At 35.2% G+C, this 22,036-nt stretch overlaps 2 long non-coding RNA genes across 2 annotated transcripts in view; both read right to left on the bottom strand.

Annotated features, from left to right (window-relative positions):
* The window catches only part of LOC102602303 (uncharacterized), a 21,188-nt gene extending 11,513 nt beyond the window's left edge, over positions 1–9,675 (bottom strand). Inside the window, exon 1 of the long non-coding RNA XR_368075.2 lies at positions 9,471–9,675. This is a non-coding gene — a long non-coding RNA (uncharacterized lncRNA). The remainder of the gene's footprint in view (positions 1–9,470) is intronic.
* Positions 9,676–14,464: 4,789 nt separating this feature from the next.
* On the bottom strand, positions 14,465–17,603 carry LOC107062480 (uncharacterized). The gene is made up of 3 exons (XR_001474646.1): positions 17,470–17,603; positions 17,147–17,404; positions 14,465–14,745 (listed from the first exon to the last, which is right to left on the bottom strand). It is a non-coding gene; the product is annotated as an uncharacterized lncRNA (long non-coding RNA).
* Positions 17,604–22,036: the final 4,433 nt, after the last annotated feature.

The raw sequence follows: 22,036 nt of genomic DNA on the forward strand, positions 1-22,036 counted from the left end.
AGCTAAACCGACATAGGGGCGAGGGACCCACCTTCACGTGCCTTCTTGTGCAGTGTCACTAAAATCTGAATATCTCTAAATTCTGAAGTTGTATGGACAAATGATTTAGTGCATTGGAAAGTAAACTCATAGACCTTCGATTTCATATATTGGGGTTCTTCTAAAGCTTTGTAGATTGGGAGAAAAGCTCCGAGACATTTAACCCAATTTTCAGAAAATTTATCAAAGAAACTTACTCTAACTTTTACCAACTTTTTATTTCTCAACTTGCTTGACTTCAAAACTTAACTTACGATCATTGGGTGGCTATATCACCTTATAAAACATCCCTATTAGCATATAAGACACTATTTGTCTTATCCCAAAAGGTACCGGTTAACTTAAGCGTTCTGAACGAGCGAGGTGTTAGAATAGACATTCTTTAACTCGAACTTGTTTAAGGGCATCCTTGACCCATAACGTTAGTCTAATTCTTTGATTTTTTTACCTACCCTTTGCAACCTTATTCTTCTGAAATAATACACCAAGTCATATAAAGCTCATACACTCATGCAATGATTCATATACTATGCGAAAGAACCACAGGGTCTCACAGTTGCTATAGTTGCCTTCCAAGATATAGTTTACTAAAGGTGAGAGATTCCCTTAGTTATGAGAGTTAAGCTAATAATGAGGCCAAAGGAGGGTGGAAATGACTAAGATGACTTCAAGGTTATGCTTAGTGTAAAGGGGAGTATGGGATGCCTTTCATACATTGCACAAGTGTGTTTTCAGGTTACTTTGAAGTATGGGGCTCTTATGGCATAGAAAAGCTTAGAGACTTGACCATGTATATAGACTATGATTAAGATGACCAAAAAGGGATACTTGGCTTCAGTGGTATTATGGGATGCTATTCATGCTTTGCACTTGTATGCTTTTGAGGTTACTTGGGAATGGTTCTATTATGGTAGAGATGACTAAGAGTCAATTATGTTTATATGATGCTTATGTAGGAGACTATGCTATGACTATGATGATTATGTTATGACTATGTTATTATGTCTTATGCTTATGTATTATGTTGACTAACCATTTTGAGATGCTCTTATGATGTTGTGCTAGCTTGCATACTTGGTACATTTTGTATTTAACGCATATTGCCTACATTCTATTCAAATCTAGGGTTTCGAGATTGAGTTCCTTGAAGGCTAGGTTTCCAAGAAGCAAGGAGAGTTGAAGAATTGGTGAGTCCTCATAGGTTCGAGGACAAACCCATATTTCATTTATGTCATTTCTTTATGTTTTAGACATTGTATGGGCTGCGTCCCAAGTCTTTTATTCAAGAGTTTAATAGATGGTTTGAGACAAGGGTTTAGTAAAGACTTTCGTTTGCTTATTAAAATGTTTTCGATTGTATGGTTTGAAAAAAGTTTTAAATTTTCCATACTTTTCTACTGTCTTATGTTGTGATTATGCTAAGGGCTTGTATGCGAACCATTTGGGGTCAAGTACGCCATGTTACGTCTAGGGGGTACCCCTGGGTTGTGACAAACTTGGTAATTAGAGCACAAGGTTTAGAATGTTTTTAGAATTGTCTCAAACCACGTCTAGTAGAGTCTTGTTCATAAATGTGAAGAGTGCCACATTTATGAATAGGAAGCTATTGTATGTTTAGGAAATCTCACTTCATCATTCTCTTAGTCGTGCCGTAGAGTTTGGCATTATTAGGTCCTTTTTCTAATCCGTGCCCTATGGTTTTGCAGGGTATGGCAAATACAAGGGCTAATGCTAGGAGGGTTGAGGAAGACAATGGAGAACAAGAGGTTCCTATTCAAGTTCCAACCAAGATCCTCATCAAGCTCCAAATGACCCTCCAATTGTGAATGTCACTCTTGCAAAGTTTAGGGCTTTTATGCAATTATTGGCTCAAGCCTTGACGGTGCAAGCCAATAGAGAGGTGGTGGCTTCGGCAAACCCTATAAGGGGGATGGGTGCTTCTAGGGTAAGAGAGTTTTTGAGGATGAACCCTCTGGAGTTTAGTGGTTCCAAGGTAGAAGAGGATCCAAATGGGTTCATAGAAGAGCTTTATAAGACACTTGCTATCATGGGGATGACTTCAATAGAGAAATCGGAGCTAGCTGCTTATCAACTAAAAGATGTTGCCCAAATATGGTATGAGCAATGGAAAGATGCTAGGCCGATATGAGCGGGTACTATAGAGTGGGAAACATTTAAGTTGGCTTTTCTAGATAAGTTCTTTCCTCGGGAGTTGAGGGAGGCTAAGATGGAAGAGTTCATCAATCTTAAGCAAGGCAACATGAGTGTTAAGGAGTATGCGTTGAAGTTTACTCTTTTGTCTAAATATGCCCCCATCCATAGTGTCAAATCCGAGAGATAAGATGGATAGGTTTTTGTCGGTGTGTCCGACATGGTAGCCAAAGAATGCCGTATGACAATGCTTGTTGATAATATGGATATCTCACGCCTCATGATTCATGTCGAACAAATGGAAGAACAAAAAATCAAGGAAGAAAAATCTAGGGAGAAAAAGAGGTCGAGGATGGCTAATGATAAGTCCTTTCATGATGTGTCCGATGGACATGGTCGTTCTAGGAATCGACAAAAGTTTTCCGGACATGGATCTTCTAATTCTCCTAAGCATAAGGATGAGAGGGTGTCTACCCCTAGGCCACAAGGGATAAGTAATGAGTGCCTATGGCCCTCTTGTGCTAGGTGTGGTAAGAGACATGAGGGTAGGTGTTTGGTCGGTAGAGAGGGTTGCTTTAGTTCTGGTGAGAGGCCTCATGATGAAAGATTTCCCTAAGGCTAAGGTTACAAGAAGAGAGGGTAAGCAAGTTGCCTCTAGTAGTGGGGATGTGGAGCCTCAAAAGAAGAATAGGTTTTATGCTCTCCAATCTAGAGAAGATCAAGAGTGATCTACTCATGTCCCTTCCGGTATGTGCTTCATGCTTTAGTAAATTTTCGGACTTTTTGTGTTTTGTGACTTGCTATGTTGAACTTTGAAGTTTCTTTTAGCATGTTAGATGTTTAGAAGAGTTTGTGTAGGCTTACTCCCAAAGGGGAGATAGTGTTCCTATTTAGTAAGGTTATTGTGTGTTTATGTGTTGCCATGATTTCCTTATATACATATTTATGAAAATGCTTAGGTCTATTTAGAAATGACTTATATGCATTGTTTTCCTCGCGTTGTAGTGCATTTGAGTAGATTTTCATATAGACTTCATGAGTTGATTATGAGCAAGCCTTAGTTTGGAGTTGAAAGATTCCTCCTTGAATAAGTGCTTTTTAAGAGTGATTTGCATTTAGGCTCCATGTGTGTGTGTTGAGCATGTTTTAGCTAGGAGATGTTAGTTCCTCCTTGAAAATGAATAGATATAGAATTTCATGCATTTTCGGTTGGTAGAAGTAGTTCCTACTCCCTTGTGTTGCATTGAATGTGTTTAGCTTGGAATTGATGTTTTCTTCCTTGGTTGTGTGCATTTAGATGTAGTGCATTGCTATGATGGGCTGTTAGCTTAGAGTTGTGACTTTAAGAAGTGTTTAGAATCGTCATTCGAGGACGAATGATCCCAAGGGGGAGATATTGTAACACCCCGGAAACTAGCAAGTTGAACTAGTGAGTTCTAGAGCCTTTCGTAAGAGGTTTGCAGTGTGGTATGAGGATTAAAAGTTGTAAAACTGATTCCCGTACTTAGAATGGAGGTTTAAGGGTAAGGGCATCAAGGTATGACTCCCCAAGGACCACCCAAGGGGTCCTTGAGGAGGACCTCAAAACATCCCAAAAAGCTGTCAAAAAAACAGCACCTACGCTTGGCCACCTACTAGCCGTAGGTGGACCAACGCCCCGTAGGTGGGGGTCGTGGGTCAAGGCCTGAAACTGGCCTGACTTCTTTGCCCCAGTGACTATCTACGAAGTCACCAGCATGGCCCATAAACCCACCCACGGTCCGTGGGCGGGGATCCGTAGGTCAACCCAGTTTTTCAAGTTTTAGTTTTAGTTAGGGATTAGGGAATTAATTAAGTAATTATTTAGGGGGTTAGGAAGGTCGGTTAATAATTTATTAAACCACCTAAAAATACCTAATAAGACCCTAAACTAAGTCATTAACTCATTCATCTAAAGAACCCACTTCCTCTCAAATATTTCTCTCTCTAGAAGCAAAGAAGAAGAAGAAGAAGAAGAAGAAGAAGAGGGGCAGCAACCTAGGTCAAAATTCACAATTGAAGAAAGATTTATTTAGGGCTTTGAGTTGAGGTATGTTTAGCTTATTTATCTACGGGTTCTTCCCCCATTGATCCCCCTTAGTTTTCCCTCAATTGTGAAGTCAAAAACCCAATTCTAGCTAGGGATGTGCTTGCATTGTGGGTAGGTTTGGGTATGATTCCAATCTAGTGGATAATACCCAATTATGATTGATTTAGCTTTGTTTAGTGATATTATGATAAATTCATGTGATTTCTACGGTAAACCCTAGTCTAAATTGATGAATGTGATATTTGTGGATTTATGCAATTAGAGGTGAAATTGAAGATCCAAAGGTGATCTTCCTAAATCAATGTCATGTATAGTAATTGATCAAAGTTAGGATCATACAATCATAAATTGAACTAGACTTTATTGAATATGAAGGATCTTGACTTGTAAAGATGAAATTGAACCTGTATGATGAATTATGACTAGAATCACCTAGTAATAAAGAATGTGATTGAATAGCTTGTATTTTAGACATGAATGAAGTTAAGCTTGAAAGTAAGGCTTGTAGCCATCAATGGCAAGGCTTTGGAGGTAAAGCCAATATTATGTGATTGTGTTGTGTATTTCTTCTCTCTAACACACTTAGACATAAATATGCTAGGATATCCAAAGGTTCTCTCACATAGAAGGATTCTAGGTTTGCTTAATAACCTAAAATGAATCAAAGCATGTTAGACTAGAATAGCTTGAAGTTGTGATGTATGATCCCTTCATGCATAGCTTGTCTTAGTAGGATAAGACCAGGATTGGTAGCCTAGGACTGATGATTTATACTCTCCTATGGGTAGCTTGAACTAGCATTGTTAGGATGCCTTCATGGTAGCATGACTTGGTTTGGCCAAGACCATTTCATTGTAGTTTTAGGATTGAGGTCTTATACTCTCCTAAGGGTAGCTTAGGATTGGGGATCCATACTCTCCTAATGGTAGCTTGACTTTGCATTGTAAGATGCACTTCAAGGGTAGCTTGAGTTAGGTTAGTTAGGGTAGCTTGGGATTGAGGACTCATACTCTCCTAAGGATATCTTAGGATTGAGAATCATACTCTCCTAAGGATACCTTGCATTTGTATCATAGTATACTTGTAAGGCTAGCATGACTTAGTTGGTCTAGGACTATTTCATGGTAGCTAGGATAGGACACTTGTACCTTTCCTAGAGTAGCTTGGACTTGCATGATAGTGTGTCTTCTAAGGTAGTTAGCTTAGCCTAACCTAGTTATGCTGTTAGGATGATAGCATGGTCTAGCCTATTAGGGGGTTATTCCTTGGTATCCTTAAATATAGGCAAATATAATAGAGGGACTAGTCCCCAACTAGTGATCATTCATGATAGTATAATGGAGTACTTAGTGTGGGTAGTAGTATGGGATGCTATCCATACATTGCACAAGTACGACTTAAGACTAGGTATGAAGGATTCCTACACATAGTATAGACTTAGCTTGGGTTGTTTCTATAGTTACCTTCCAAGATATAGTTGACTAAAGGTGAGATATTCCCTTATTTATGAGAGTTAAGCTAATAATGAGGCCAAAGGAGGGTGGAAATGACTAAGATGACTTCAAGGTTATGCTTAGTGTAAAGGGGAGTATGGGATGCCTTTCATACATTGCACACGTGTGTTTTGAGGTTACTTTGAAGTATGGGGCTCTTATGGCATAGAAAAGCATAGAGACTTGACCATGTATATAGACTATGATTAAGATGACCAAAAAGGGATACTTGGCTTCAGTGGTATTATGGGATGCTATTCATGCTTTGCACTTGTATGCTTTGAGGTTACTTGGGAATGGTTCTATTATGGTAGAGATGGCTAAGAGTCAATTATGTTTATATGATGCTTATGTAGGAGACTATGCTATGACTATGATGATTATGTTATGACTATGTTTATTATGTCTTATGCTTATGTATTATGTTGACTAACCATTTTGAGATGCTCTTATGATGTTGTGCTAGCTTGCATACTTGGTATATTTTGTACTAACGCATATTGCCTACATTCTATTCAAATCTAGGGTTTCGGAGATTGAGTTCCTTGAAGGCTAGGTTTCCAAGAAGCAAAGAGAGTTGAAGAATTGGTGAGTCCTCATAGCTTCGAGGACAAACCCATATTTCATTTATGTCATTTCTTTATGTTTTAGACATTGTATGGGCTGCGTCCCAAGTCTTTTATTCAAGAGTTTAATAGATGGTTTGAGACAAAGGTTTAGTAAAGTCTTTCGTTTGCTTATGAAAATGTTTTCGATTGTATGGTTTGAAAGAAGTTTTAAATTTTCCATACTTTTTTACTATCTTATGTTGTGATTATGCTAAGGGCTTGTATGAGAACCATTCAGGGTCAAGTACGCCATGTTACATCTAGGGGGTACCCTTGGGTCGTGACAAAGGGATGTCGGGACAAGACCGCCAATCATCCTAACAACTAAAGTACTAAAGAAATGTAATAGGAGCCCTCCAGAAAGCAAGGAGGCTCACTAACTGACACTGAGTGCTCAACAAGATAAACGAGGTGCTGGATGCTGATCTTGGTTACCTGTGTCTGCAACATAAAATGATGCATGCCAAATGGCATCAGGACATTGAATGTACGAGTATGCGAGGAGAATACTAAACAAGACATAAGCTTGAAAAGAATCTGAAAGGAACACTTACCTTGGCTTTTCTCAACTCATGAATAACTCAACTCAAATGCAAAGTAAACAGCAATAATGATGCAGTTATACAATGCATTCAAAAAAGAAGGTAGCAACTCAATTTGTTAAAGAAATGCAATACAACTCAGTTTACATGTACAATAATGTAATATTGTGAGAGTTTCTCTAACCGATAACCACCACTATGAGCCTAAGTGATGATACATCATCTTGCCCACGCTGCCAGAACTGTCCTATACTTTGCCATCATATAGAATGCCTTAACTAAGTGGATCCACTAGTCTATTCTAAAAAGCATTAAGGAATCATCGAAAAAGTATGATCCTTTTTTGCCCATGATGGCTACATGGTTTATGGAGACTTGAGTTATTATAAACTCGCTTCCCCATATCGGTGCTCAATACTATTCCCAAAATATACTCAACTCATATGTTTTTAAAACAAAACTCTTTCTTTGGTTTGAGATAATTACTCTAAACTTAGATTAAAAGCTCTCTTGGAAATCAGTGTTTCCTTTCTTTCTCAAATGTGAAAACATTTTAACTCTTGGGAATACTTAGTTCCTGTATAATCTTTGAAGAAAATGAAATTTACTCTTAATATTTACTCAACTCAAAGCTTACATCTTAAAACAAAGTTAAAACGTTTGTGAAAGACTTTTAGAACACTCTATGAACTTCTCTTGACTTAACTCTTAACTTCCCTTGAATTGAAGTATGAATTCAAGGCTCATGAACTCATGTTAATGATTATTTCATGATCTTTAGACGTACCTTGTAGTATAGAAATCGACTAGAAAACATAGGTACGTTGCTAAGGAACTAGTACGGAAAGAAGGGGGAAAAGGCGGAAGAACTAGCGTCCCTGGCGCTATGAGAGACGCGGGGATCCAACCCTTGAATTCCAAGGACTGGGTTGGGGGAGAAAAGGCCCAAAATAGTCCCTCTTCTTTGTATTAAGACTCAAAGTTATCCTTCAGTTTCCACATGGAGCATTAATAGTCCCTCATGTTTGCAATATTGGTGCACTTTTGGTCCTCCTTCAAAAAATTTCCCATTATTAACATTGATTTTATCCATAATTTATGTATGGAATGTTTAATCATCATTTTATATATTTAGTAGCAATAACGACTCCATGTGAGAGATTGTGTGAAGAAAAATGCCTTGTTTTGTTTAGTAAAAATCGTATTGCAGGTAAAGTCGAGAGGTTCATCACGACGATTTCACGTGCAATAGTACAATTTTTTCTTTTCTTGCAATGTCATATGTTAAAATGTTCTTAGTTTAGCTGTAGTAATATTTCTATTGAACAGAACAAGGTGTTCTTCTTCTCATCTTTTCTCACATAGAGTTAGTATTTCTATTAAATATATAAAATGATGATGGGACATTCCTTACATAAAATTATGGACAAAATTAAAGTTAAATAATAGGCAAAAGTTTAGGGAAGCACCAAAAATGCACCAATATTGTAAACATGAGGGACTATTAGTGCTCCATGTGAAAACTCAAGGATGACTTTGAGTCTTAACCCAAAGATGAAGGACTAATTTGGGCCTTCTCTGAGGTTGGGGCGGTGCCCCAGGCCCTTGCCCAGGTGGGTTCCGACTTTTCTTCTTCGTGTTTCAACTCTAAACCCCCTATTTAAACTTGGTTCTTTCTCCAAACAATTAGAATCAACTATACCATCAATATATGTAATATTCTACTCGAAATCAAACCTAAAATCATGAATCAAATTCAAGAAACTTCAACAACAAGAACCCACAAGATTTCAAACGAATTATCATCAAGAACTCATAAGATTTTCTTTCAAAACAATACAACTTCACTGAATTGAATCATGATTGGCGCGTGGGTGAACTAACCCAACGCTATGTGATCTTACATAGCTCGTAAGATTAAATCCTCGGTGAAATCCACAACCAAATTGTACGATCTTGATGAATCTTGACTTTTCTTCTCATTTCTCCTCTTTTCTCCTTTCTCCAAGCCCTAGTGTGAATTTCCAATTTTCTAAACTGATCTAATTCTGATTTGATCCCAATTAAACTCCTAAAATCGAAAAAAAATAATTGGGTAAGGAAAGGACCAAACTACCCTTCTAAAATCCGGATTAGACTTTCCTTATTTAAATAGCCCAACTTCATATGGGAATATCTCACTCATACAAACTCGGAATCACGCAAAACCAGTGGCGTTGGAAAGAAAATTCCAAGATCTTTCCTATGGTATCTGGAAGCACACTTAAATCATCATGAGCTAGGAGTTATGGTCGTTTGAAATTGACCAAAAACTCAAACTTAACATAACTTAATCAATTTTCCAGATTTTTCATTCTTTCCTAAAATGACTATTTCCAATTCTAACTCTTTCTAAATCTTTCAAATAGAGAGATGTTACAATATCTCCCCCTTGGGAAAATTTGTCCTCGAATGAGTTTACTATTACTAAGCTAAGGGTGTAACTTCTAACATTCAACTCAAACACCCAACAAGCAAATCTAACACATCAAGTACATAAATTAAAGAGTACTAAGAAGAGAATTAGTACCTTGGTCTGAAATTTCTCCGGGCTCAAAGAGATGTAGATATCTCTTCTTCATATCTTCCTCAGCTTCCAAGTAGCTTCCTCAACAAACTAATTCCTCCAAAGGACTTTGACTGATGCTACTTCCTTGATTCTCAACTTACGAACCTGGTGGTCTAGAATCTGAACAGGGATCTCCTCATAAGATAAGCTATCCTTGATACCAATATCTTCAGTTGGTATGATAAGTGAAGGATCTCCCATGCACTTTTTCAACATGGAGACGTGAAATACCGGATGAACCGCTGCTAACTCTTGTGGTAGCTCTAACTCATAAGCTACATTGCCAACCCTCTTGAATATTCTGTAAGGACCAATATACCGGGGACTAAGCGTCACCTTCTTACCAAATCTCATAACACCCTTCATGGGTGAAACTTTCAAGTAAACCCAATCATCTACTTCAAACTCTAACTCCCTTCTCCTAACATCAGTGTAGGATTTCTGACGACTCTGCGCCATTTTCAGCCTCTCTTGAATGACTTTCACTTTCTCCATAGCTTGATAAACTAAGTCTGGTGCTATCAGCCCAACTTCACCAACTTTAAACCATTTAATAGGAGATCTGCATCTTCTCCCATAAAGAGCTTCATAAGGAGCCATCTGGATGCTAGAGTGGTAACTATTATTGTAAGCGAACTCAATGAGAGTTAGGTGATCGTCCCAATTTCCTTTGAAATCAATCACACATTCCCTCGACATATATTTTAAACTCTGAATAGTGCGCCCTGCATGACCATCTATCTAAGGATGAAAAGCAGTACTTAAGTTCACCTTTGAACCAAAACCTTTTTGAAAAGATTTCCAGAACTGTGCAGTAAATTGCGCACCTCTGTCTAAAATAATCAAAACTGGCACCACATGAAGTCTAACTACCTCTTGAATATACAACTTAGCATAATCCTCTGCTGTATGGGTAGTCTTTACTGGTAAATAGTAGGTTGATTTGGTCATTCGATCCACAATCACCCAAATAGAATCATGCTGCTTGTGAGACCTTAGTAAACCTGTGATGAAGTCCATATTGATCATCTCCCACTTCCATTCCGGAAGTTCTATATTCTGAGCCATACCCCCGGTCCTTTGATGCTCTACCTTAACTTGTTGTCAATTCGGACACTTATCAACAAACTCTGCAATGCCCTTCTTCATACTACTCTACCAATAAACTTCTCTCAAATCACTATACATTTTTGTAGAACCCAGATGGATAGAATATCTAGAGCTATGAGCTTCCTCCATTATTCTCTCTTGGAGTTCATCCACCCTTGGTACGCACATTTTACCTTGATACCTCAATACTCCATCTCCCCCTTGTTCAAAAGCCAATACTTTTTGCTTATGAACATTTGCCTTCAATTTAAGCAAAATAGGGTCTTGGTCTTGTTTCTCTTTTACTTCTGACACTAAGGATGATTCAGCCCAGTTCATCACCATTACTCCTCCCTATGTGGAATCCATTAGTCGGACTCCCAAGCGTGCAAATCGGTGCACATCTTTTGCTAGATCTTTCTTATCTTTCTGAAAATGGGCAGTACTACCCATAGATAACCTGATCAAGGAATCAGCAACAACATTAGCCTTACCTGGGTGGTAAAGAATACTCATGTCATAATCCTTGAGTAATTCTAATCACCTTCTTTGTATGAGATTAAGCTATTTCTGAGTAAACACATACTGAAGACTATTGTGATCGGTGAACACATCCACATGAACACCATAAAGATAATGGCGCAATATTTTCAAAGCAAATACTATGGCAGCTAACTCTAGATCATGGGTTGGGTAGTTCTTCTCATGAACTTTCAACTGTCTTGAGGCATAAGCTATAACTTTGGCATTCTGCATCAACATACAACCAAAACCAACTCTAGACTCATCACAAAACACAACAAAGCCTTGGGTACTGTAAAGTCAATACTGGGGCAGCTGTCAACCTCTTTTTCAATTCCTGAAAGCTTTTCTCACAAGCTTCAGACCATTGAAATTTCACTGTTTTCTGAGTTAACTTGTTCAAAGGGGATGAAATAGAAGAGAACCTCTCTACGAGCCTTTTATAATAGCCAAACCCAAGAAACTCCTAATGTCAGTTGGAGATGGAGGTCTAGGCCAATTTTGAACTGCCTCTATTTTCTGGGTATCAACTTTAATTCCCTCCCTAGACACAATGTGGCCTAAGAATGCCACAGACTCAAGCCAAAATTCATACTTAGAGAACTTGGAATACAACTCTCTATCCTTTAGAGTTTGGAGAACTATTTTGAGATGACTAGCATGATCTTCTTAATTCCTCGAATAGATTAGTATGTCATCAATGAATATGATAACAAACATATCTAAATAAGGTTTGCATACTGTATTCATAAGGTCCATGAATGCTGCAGACGCATTGGTCAAACCAAAGAACATAACTAGGAACTCATAATGACCATAATGGGTCCTGAATACTGTCTTTGGAATATCACATTCCCTTACCCTCAACTGATGGTAGCCTGATTTGAGGTCTATCTTAGAGAAACAGGTAGTACCCTGAAGCTGATTGAAAAGATCATCAATTCTCGAAAGAGGATACTTATTCTTGATGGTAACCTTGTTCAACTAGCGGTAATCTACACACATCCTAAGGGAACCATCTTTCTTTCTCACAAATAAGATCGGAGCACCCTAAGGCGAGACACTAAGTCGAATGAAACTTTTATCTAGGAGGTCTTTCAACTGTTCCTTCAACTCTTTTAACTCTGCCGGTGCCATTCTGTATGGCGGAATAGATATAGGATGAGTATATAGAAGAGTGTCCATACCAAAGTCTATTTCTCTCTCAGGAGGTACTCTGGGAAGATCATCAGGAAAGACTTCTGGAAATTCTTTTACTACTGAAATTGATTGAATATGAGGTATCTCAACACTATAGTCATTAACTCAGACTAAGTGATAGACACACCCCTTGCAAACTAACTTTATCTCCTTAAGGTATCAAATGAAACGACCCTTAGGCACTGCTGAACTGCTACTCCACTCTATAACTGGCTCATTAGGAATTTGGAACCTAACAACTCGAGTTCTACAATCAATGGAGGCATAACATGAAGCCAGTCCATACCTAGAATAACATCGAAATCTACCATGTCTAACTCAACTAAATCAACCATGGTGTTCTTGTGATTGATGGAGATGACACAATAATGATATACTCGCTCACTTAGAATAGACTCCCCAACAGGTGTAGAAACACAAAAGGGTTCACAAAGTTTCTCAGGAAGAACATCAAAAAAATTTCCAACATAAGGAGTCACAAATTATAAACTTGCTCCTGGGTCTAGCAAAGCATAAACATCAAGAGTAAAGACTTTGATCATACCAGTGACAACATCTGGAGAATTCTTTTGCTCTTGACGACTAGTGATCGCATAAAGGCGGTTTACCTCTCCGCCAGTACCGAAAGTAGCTCCTCTAGGTGAAGCTCTGTCTGGTGGAAAACTGATGAATATTGGGCTCTATTGCCCTGATTTCCATTACCTTGCCGGTTCTTAGGGCACTCTTTCATGAACTGACCCTCTTGTCCACACTTGAAACAATATGTGGAGCCATCGCGACACTTACCTAGGTGAGTCCTTCCACACTTAGCACATGCCAGAGCCCAGTTACCTCCTTGTGCCACACTACCCTGAGACTGTGCAGGTCTAGCTCTAAAGTTCTGTGAATTCTGACCATTGTTCTCACTTTTGTTTCTGGGTGCAGGTGCACTAGCATATGATTAAGCATGTACTGTTTGCCTTTGTTGGAAAGAAGACCGGTTCACATTATTGCTCTACTGCCCGGACTCATTCCATGTCTTCGCTTTATTGTTTCTAAACTCCTCCCTATCCCTCGGCTTCTCTTCCTCAACCTGCTGCACATAGACCATCAATTTTGCTATATTCATATGCCCAATTAGCATGGCTGCCTTGCCCTCTTTACTTGACAAACGAGACAACCCAACAACAAAAAGACTCATCCTGCTTCTCATATCCGCAACCATCTCCAGAGCATATCGGGAAAGTTGAGTGAACTTCAAGCTGTAATCATGAACACTTAGTGAATCTTGCTTAAGGGTGAGAAACTCTTGTACCTTGGCCTCTTTCAATTCTCGGGGAAAGAAGCGCTCCAAGAAGGCCTCCTCAAAACAATCCCAACTCTCAGGTGGTGCTCCCTCAGCTCTACCCTTCTTCCACTGGTCAAACCAAGTCCTAGAAACATTCTTCGGTTGATATGCTGCTAGTTCTACTTGCTCAGCATCGGTAATGTGCGTAACTTCAAATACCTTTTGCAGCTCAATAATGTTCTTTGTATCCTCAGTAGTACTTGAACTAGTGAAACTTGGAGGATTCATCCTCAAGAACTCTCAGATCCTCGAAGTATCATCCACTTCCTGTCTAGCTCCTCTTTGTTGCCCAACCTGGTTAGTCACAACTTGGCTCAACATTCGAATCACTTTCTTGAACTCAATATTCGTGACTTCTCCTTGGGGTTGCACTTCAGGTGCATTAGGTACCCCTTGCTTCTCAACGTTCCTCCTAGAAGGACGACCTCAGATAGATCTTCGTGGAGGCATGATTAACTGAAAAACACGCGCAAACAAGAATTAGAAAGAGACTTTATAGAGCTAAACTCTATCGCACGAAATGAGTATGAAAGAAGTGAGATAATTTCCTAAGTGTTGCAGCTTCCTAATTATAGATGTAACGCGCTTCACACCGATAACTAGGACTCTACAGACACGACTTCATAGACTCCCTAGGACTCTTGAACTCTGTGCTCTGATACCAAGTTTGTCATGCCCCGAGCCTACACCCTGGGTGGGACTAACACTCGAGAATTATTGGCCCCAAGCGAACCCTTGGCCTGGCTTACTTACTCAATGGAAGACTCTTAAGCATTATAACAATGATCAATTGCACATATAAAATAACTGTGTCAAATTAAGCTCAAAACGTTTAAGGATAAAATATTCAACTAGCCATAGATGGCAACTCAAGTCATAACATAAGAAATAATAATGTTAAGACAATTGCACTACTAACTGCCTATGAAGCCTCTAAAACAAGGAGGGATGTTGGGACAAGACCCCCGATCATCCTAACAACTAAAGTACTAAAGCAATGTAAAAGGAGACCTCTGGAAAGCAAAGAGGCTCACCAACTGACTCTGAGTGCTCAAATGGATCAACGAGGCGCTGGATGCTGATCCTGGTTACCTGTGTCTGCATCATAAAATGACGCAGGACAAATGGCATTAGTACATTGAATGTGCGAGTATGCGAGGAGAATACTAAACAAGACATAAGCTTGAAAGGAATCTGAAAGGAACACTTACCTTGACTTTTCTCAACTCATGAATAACTCAACTGAAATGCAAAGTAAACAACAATACTGGTGCAGTTATACAAAGCATTTAAAATAGAAGGTAACAACTCAATTTGTTAAAGAAATGCAATACAACTCAGTTTACATGTAAAGTAATATAATACTGTGGGAGTTTCTCTAACCGAAAACCACCACTAGAGCCTAAGTGATGATACAACGTCTTGCCCACGCTGCCAGAAATGTCCTATACTTTTCCGTCATATAGAACACCTTAATTAAGTGGATCCACTAGTCTATTCTAAAAAGTACTAAGGAATCATCTAAAAAGTATGATCCTTTTCTTCCCCTGATGGCTACATGGTTTATGGAGACTTGAGTTATTATGAACTCGCGCCCCCATATCGGTGCTCAATACTACTCCCAAAATATACTTAGCTCATATGTTTTTAAAACAAAACTCTTTCTTTGGTTTGAGATAATTACTCAAAACTTAGCTTAAAATCGCTCTTGGAAATTGGTGTTTCCTTTCTTGCTGAAATGTGAAAACATTTTAACTCTTGGGAATACATAGTTCCCGTATAATCTTTGAAAAAAATGAACTTTACTCTTACTATTTACTCAACTTAAATCTCATGTCTTAAAACAAAGTTAAAACGTTTGTGAAAGACTTTTGGAACACTCTATGAACTTCTCTTGACTAAACTCTTAACATCTTGACTTAACTCTTAACTTCCTTTGAATTGAAATATGGATTCAAGGCTCATGACCTCATGTTAATGATGATTTCATGATGTTTAGACCTACCTTAGATTATAGAAATCGACTATAAAACATAGGTACGTTGCTAAGGAACTAGTACGGTAAGAAGGGGAAAATGATGGAACAATTGGCGTCCCTGGCGCTCTGAGAGGCGCGGGGCGCTAACCCTTAAATTTCAGGGATTGGGTTGGGGAGCTCTAGCTGGCACGGCCCCCCAGAGCCCAAATTTCAGAGCCCCAGTTGGGGCGCTCTGGCTGGGGCGGTGCCCCATGCCTTTGCCAAGGTGGGTTACGACTTTTCTTCTTCGTTTTCAACTCTAAACCCCCTATTTCAACTTGGTTCTTTCCCCCAAACACTTAGAATAAACTATAACATCAATATATGTAAGATTCTACTCGTAATCACACCTAAAATCATGAATCAAACTCAATAAACTTCAACAACAAGAACCCATAAGATTTCAAACGAATTATCATCAACAACTCATAAGATTTGCTTTCAAAACAATACAACTTCGCTGAATCGAATCATGATTGGTGCGTGGGTGAACTAACCCAACGCTATGTGATCTCACATACCTTGTAGGATTGAATCCTTGGCGAAATCCACAACCAAATTGTACGATCTTGACGAATCTTGACTTTTCTTCGCCTTTCTCCAAGACCTAGCGTGAATTTCCAATTTTGTAAACTGATCTAATTCTGATTTCACCCCAATTAAACTCCTAAAATCGAAATAAAATAATTGGGCAAGAAAAAGACCAAACTACCCTTCCAAAATCCGGATTAAACTTTCCTTATTTGAACAACCCAACTTCAAATGGGCATATCTCACTCATACGAACTCAGAATCGCGATAACTCGGCGGCGTTGGAAAGAAAATTCCAAGATCTTTCCTATGGTATCTGGAAGCACACCTAAATCATCTTGAGCTAGGAGTTATGATTGTTTGAAGTTGACCCAAAACTCAAACTTAACATAACTTGACCAATTTTCCAGATTATTCATTCTTTCCTAAAATGACTATTTCCAATTCTAACTCTTTATAGTTCTTTCAAATAGCGAGATGTTACAATATGCAAGGGCAAAAGGAATAGGAGAAGCAACAAACATGGAAGCAGAGTCGCTTGCTCTGCTAGAAGCAATTTAGTACTGTCAAGAGAAAAATTTAAAAGAGACTATAATAGAAATTGATTCTTTAGTTCGAAAAATATGGTGGATCATCAGTTGAAGATACCGTGGGAATTGGTAGAAAGAATTGAAGAGATTAGAAGGGCAATACAAAGTATAAATGTGTCATCATATTTTTAGAGAAGGGATGCGTGGCAGATTCATTGGTCAATGAAGTAGTGGAGTCACAAGAAACAAAGTGCTATCATCTATTTCAGGAGCTACCAAGTATAACAAAGAAGCATCTAAACGTGGATAAAGCACATAAACCAAACATAAGGATGAAAACTCGCAAATTCAACACACATTGATGAAAGTAGAGAACCAACATAAAGGAAATATACGAAATAGATACCAACCAAACACTCACATCAGCAACAGTCATAACTACAAATCAACAGTTATGCGTGGAATGAGAGAGCACAATAAGTTCATAGCAGAAGACTCTACACCGGTGCAAAAATAAAACTAAAATTAGATAGCCTAGCTATCAAAAAACTTCAAACAAGGCTTGTTGGTTTGGTCATCTGAGGAACTGGTCAGAAGTGATACCAGATAGCACAATCGACGTCATATCTAGGCAGAAATGAAGAACATCTATTGTCACTTGGAGCTTTCCCACCGCAATCTGTAAAGAAAAAGAATCAGTAGCTCAAAGATTGTAGAAGGAGGAGATAAGGAAGAAATTCTTACCAAGAGATGAAGCGGCTGAAAAAGAGGGAAAGGGTTTAGTGTTTTTTGGAAAACTAGACAAGGAGTAGCTAAGAGAAGATTTGAAAACTCTTCTCATTCTTTTATTTGGATCGGGTCCATTTATGGATCAGGTCATGGTTTTTTCCTTTTTAGCTTTTTGTACAGACTGAGCTTTGGCTTTCATTTAATAAAATGATCCTTAGATAAAAAATTTGATTAAAAAAATCATGTTGTGTATATGATAGTCGCGAAGTTAATTACTTTTGAAGCTAAATATGCATGCTTGTACATTCTTTCGTTGTTACAGAGCAATAATGACAATTTTTTGAAATTTTACTTAAAATTACCTTTAATCATTTGTTCATTATCAACCTATAAAAGATATTTGTATTCAAAATTTCGAACAAAAATATTTACCTCATCCCTCATGCCCTCTTTTTTGAATGAGGGATAGAAGTTATTGAACTATAAATCGATTTCACCCGCATTTATATTTTAGAGGTATTATCGAGAATTTCATATAGTTAAGTACAGGTTTGATGAGTGAACTTTTCACTAAAAGAATAAGAAGTTTATGTACTCCTAGTACTGGGAAGAACTTTTTTATCTTGATTGTGATTTAGTGCTAATTAATTGGCAACCTAAAAACTCAAATTGGTAAATATTTATAACTAGTATTTGAGAATGTGTGTTGTATGTTTATCCCTAATATTTAATATAATTTTGAAAAAATCCTTTCGGCTAGAATAATTTGGCCATAATGGTCCAAATACATATTTACACTATAAACTGATTTCTTTTTGATAAAATACCATTCTTTGTCAAATTTAATTTTTTTAAATTTATTTATTTATTAAATATGTTTCAATAAATAAGTAAGCTCATTGATTAATTTTCATATTGCTCTAACTTCCAAACATATATGATTTTTGATTTCTTTTAGAAATGTTGTAAAATGACTAAAGGCCAATACGTGTGTATTTTTTTCCTTTTCTAATTAAAGATCTATAAAGAATACAAAATTTAAATTGATAATTAGAAAATAAAATTTAAAATTTAAATTACAAAATAATCTCACTCATAAAATTAAATTCAAAATAATTTAACCTCATACTCATCTTCTTGTAAAGTCTATCATAGATGCGTCGATTTTTGCGCAACTATAAAAAATAAATAATAAGTATGACCGCAAAAGAAAATCATTTTAATTTATTTTCTTTTCTCTCTTTTATTCCATTCACTCTTTCTTTTTATTTTTCAAAATAAAAAAATTAAATAAAAATAAAATATTCAGATAATGATAAGCGAATATATCCACAAATAAGATATTGAAGACTAAAATTAATCGTTGAAATAAAAAAGTAAAAAAAAAAAAATCACATGTGAGAAGTATCAAATATATTACTAAACTATGTGAGATTGATCATCATATATTCCTATATGAATTTGTTTTAATAAAGAAATTAAAATAAGTAAATTTTATAAAGATCAAACAATATGTTAGAAATCGACATATTATAAAAATTATTTCAAATTTTATATATTTAAATGTTATTTAAAATTATCCCTAATAACGATATTTAAAACTCAAAACACTTTAAACATTGTGAATATCAATACATTATAAAAATTAAAAAAATCATATAGTTCATATATATTGACCCTAGTTAATAACAACCCAAGAAAATCATGTACTAATGTTGTAGTTTCGCGTTCCATGTTTTATGCCTATTTGATAACTTAAGAATGATTACTTATATTTATTGAGTATTAATATAACATTTAATTAAGTAATTTAATTAATTATTATATTTAAATAAATTTAAATCATACATTTAAATAATTTTAATAATGATTGTTTAAGTTATATAAAATCAAGAATTATACATTGTATATGTATTTGTAATCATTTGCTTGTTAATAGAATTTTTTGATTATATAATTAAAAATATGCCTACATAAAGTTAATTAAGAATTTGGCCTAAATATTTATAAGCATAAATCCGGAAAGTCCCACATTGGAGGGGGGGGGGGTAAAGCGATTCCTAACAAAAGCGACTCAGTACCCAAGGGGGCTCGAACCTGAGACTTTTTGGTTTAGGATGAAGGAATACTTACCACTCCACCACAACCCTTATTGGTTAAGCATATACAATACATACATATGCATATTATTTTATTTTTATTTTATTTTGAAAACATCTTCTTAATTAATATAATTGAAGTAATCATGTATTCGTGTTTATAAATGGTTAAATAATTTTAATAATTAATATAAAATTATTGTATTTTTGTTTAGAGAAATTAGAATATACAAAATTTGATATATTATTCGATGTATAGTTATAAATGTCTAATTATATCTTTTTCCATATTTAAAACATCGAATTCTCAAAATTATATGCTTATTTTCTTCTTAAAAGAAAAGCACACACATTGTATGAACGGTTTATTAGTCATGGTAGAATTGTATATAATTTTATGCATTGATTATATTTAAAGAAAAATCAATTGTAAATTTGATCATTCATACTGAATTCAATTTACTAAATTTTGTATTACCAAGTAATTAGTATATTTTTTAATTGGAGAATAATCTACGTATATCTATTATTAACATGAATTTTAATTGTCTCATTCGATAGAAAATTCTATATATTAAATGAAAATATTTTTTTAAAAAATGTATATCCTAATTATGTTATACTTTATTTACATACATTAAACATATTATAATTTAGTATAGTATCCTACATAAAATATATCTATTTTAAAGTATTATAATTGATAATTAGGTATTGAGTGATCTTTTATTTATTTATTTTGAAACATCCTCTTAATTAGTATTATTGGAGTAACTGAATTTTTTATTCATGGTTAAAATTAGTGAAATAAATTTACTAATTTCTATATATGTTAATTCTTGTTTGGAATTATTATAATATTAAAAAATTAATGTGTTCTTCATGACATAGTTATAAATGTCTTATCATCAACCTTTTTTTTTTTTTTATAAACATCTAATTTTCAAAATTACATTAATTTTTTCTCTTGAAAAACATCCATTATATAGACTAATCTATTTAGTTGATTATATTTAAATAAAAATATATTCAATTATAATTTTTTGAATCTACGCTTAATAACTATATTATACTAAATTTGTATTACAAAATATATATGTTTCTTGAAAAACATCCATTATATAGACTAATCTATTTAGTTGATTATATTTAAATAAAAATATATTCAATTATAATTTTTTGAATCTATGCTTAATAACTATATTATACTAAATTTGTATTACAAAATAATTATGTATAATCTTAAGTAGATAAAATAATTATTTGTAGTTATTTTTAATGAGAAATTTAATTGTCTTTTTCAGTAAATTGATTTATTTTAAGAGAAAAATATTTTTTCAAAGATATGCATTAATACATTATGAACATAATTGAGTTCAGGAGAGGGGTAAAAGAGGGAGTGTAGGTTATGTATATGTACAACATAATTTATATGGTATAGTAATGGAAAAAATATTAATGTATAAAAAAGAAGTTATAATTTTTTTAAACTAAAGCATACAATTTTTTTAATTTACCGAAAAATATTTATTTTAAAAAATAAATCAAATGAATTATACACATACAAAAAATATATACACAAAAACACTTTTCATTTCCCTTGGAAGACAAGGAGTTTGTATTTTAGTAGTTCAAGGAGTTAGGGAAATAGAAAAAAGTTAATTTTGTTTTGGAGGTAAAAGTATTGAGGGAATAAATGTAAAAGTTGAAATAAGCATATTATAAACTTTTTACAATTCTATCTAAATTTTTCTGGTCATTTAGCATTACTTTATAATTTTTATATTGTAAATGATAAATTTTATATCGTGCATATATTTTTGGACTCCGAACCATAAAATAAAAATCAAAGCATATAAAAAAATAACTACTCGTAAGTTGAGGTTAGAAAATCTTGTAAACTTAATGTTACTTTAGTGGTATACATAGTACTTTAATTTAACGACAAATACATACTAGAACATGTATAATAATTAATTATATGCATAAATTAAAAATATTTACCTCCTAAATTCACTATTATGCATGAAAAATAAACCAATTTCTTGTGTTATCCTTTTCAAATGGAGTTCGAAGATAAAATACTTTATTAAGTAACCCATAAATGATACAGTATTGAATACCTTCATGATCAATCCAATACATTTGAAGTCATATGAATCTTGTTTCAACTTAAACATATGAGTACTCAAATTTTTTTTAATGTTATAACAAAGAGAGAAAATTGTACTATAGCAATAGTTGCAAGAGTATTAAAAAATACAATATCGTGTGTGAAAATATTAGTTTAAAAACGAAAACCAAGAACCATGAAAGAATAATAAGCTTCCGGCTCTTATACTTTTTAAGTACCGAAAACTAAAGATGATAAAGAAAAAGATGTTGAAAAGATTCTGTTATAAAAAAAAGTTATAACATATAATTAAGCATAAAAATAAACATCTTTAATTGTGAAGCAAATGATAAATTTGTCATGACTCAAA

This window comes from Solanum tuberosum, unplaced genomic scaffold (assembly GCF_000226075.1).
Source record: "Solanum tuberosum cultivar DM 1-3 516 R44 unplaced genomic scaffold, SolTub_3.0 scf00232, whole genome shotgun sequence".
Taxonomy (NCBI): domain Eukaryota; kingdom Viridiplantae; phylum Streptophyta; class Magnoliopsida; order Solanales; family Solanaceae; genus Solanum; species Solanum tuberosum.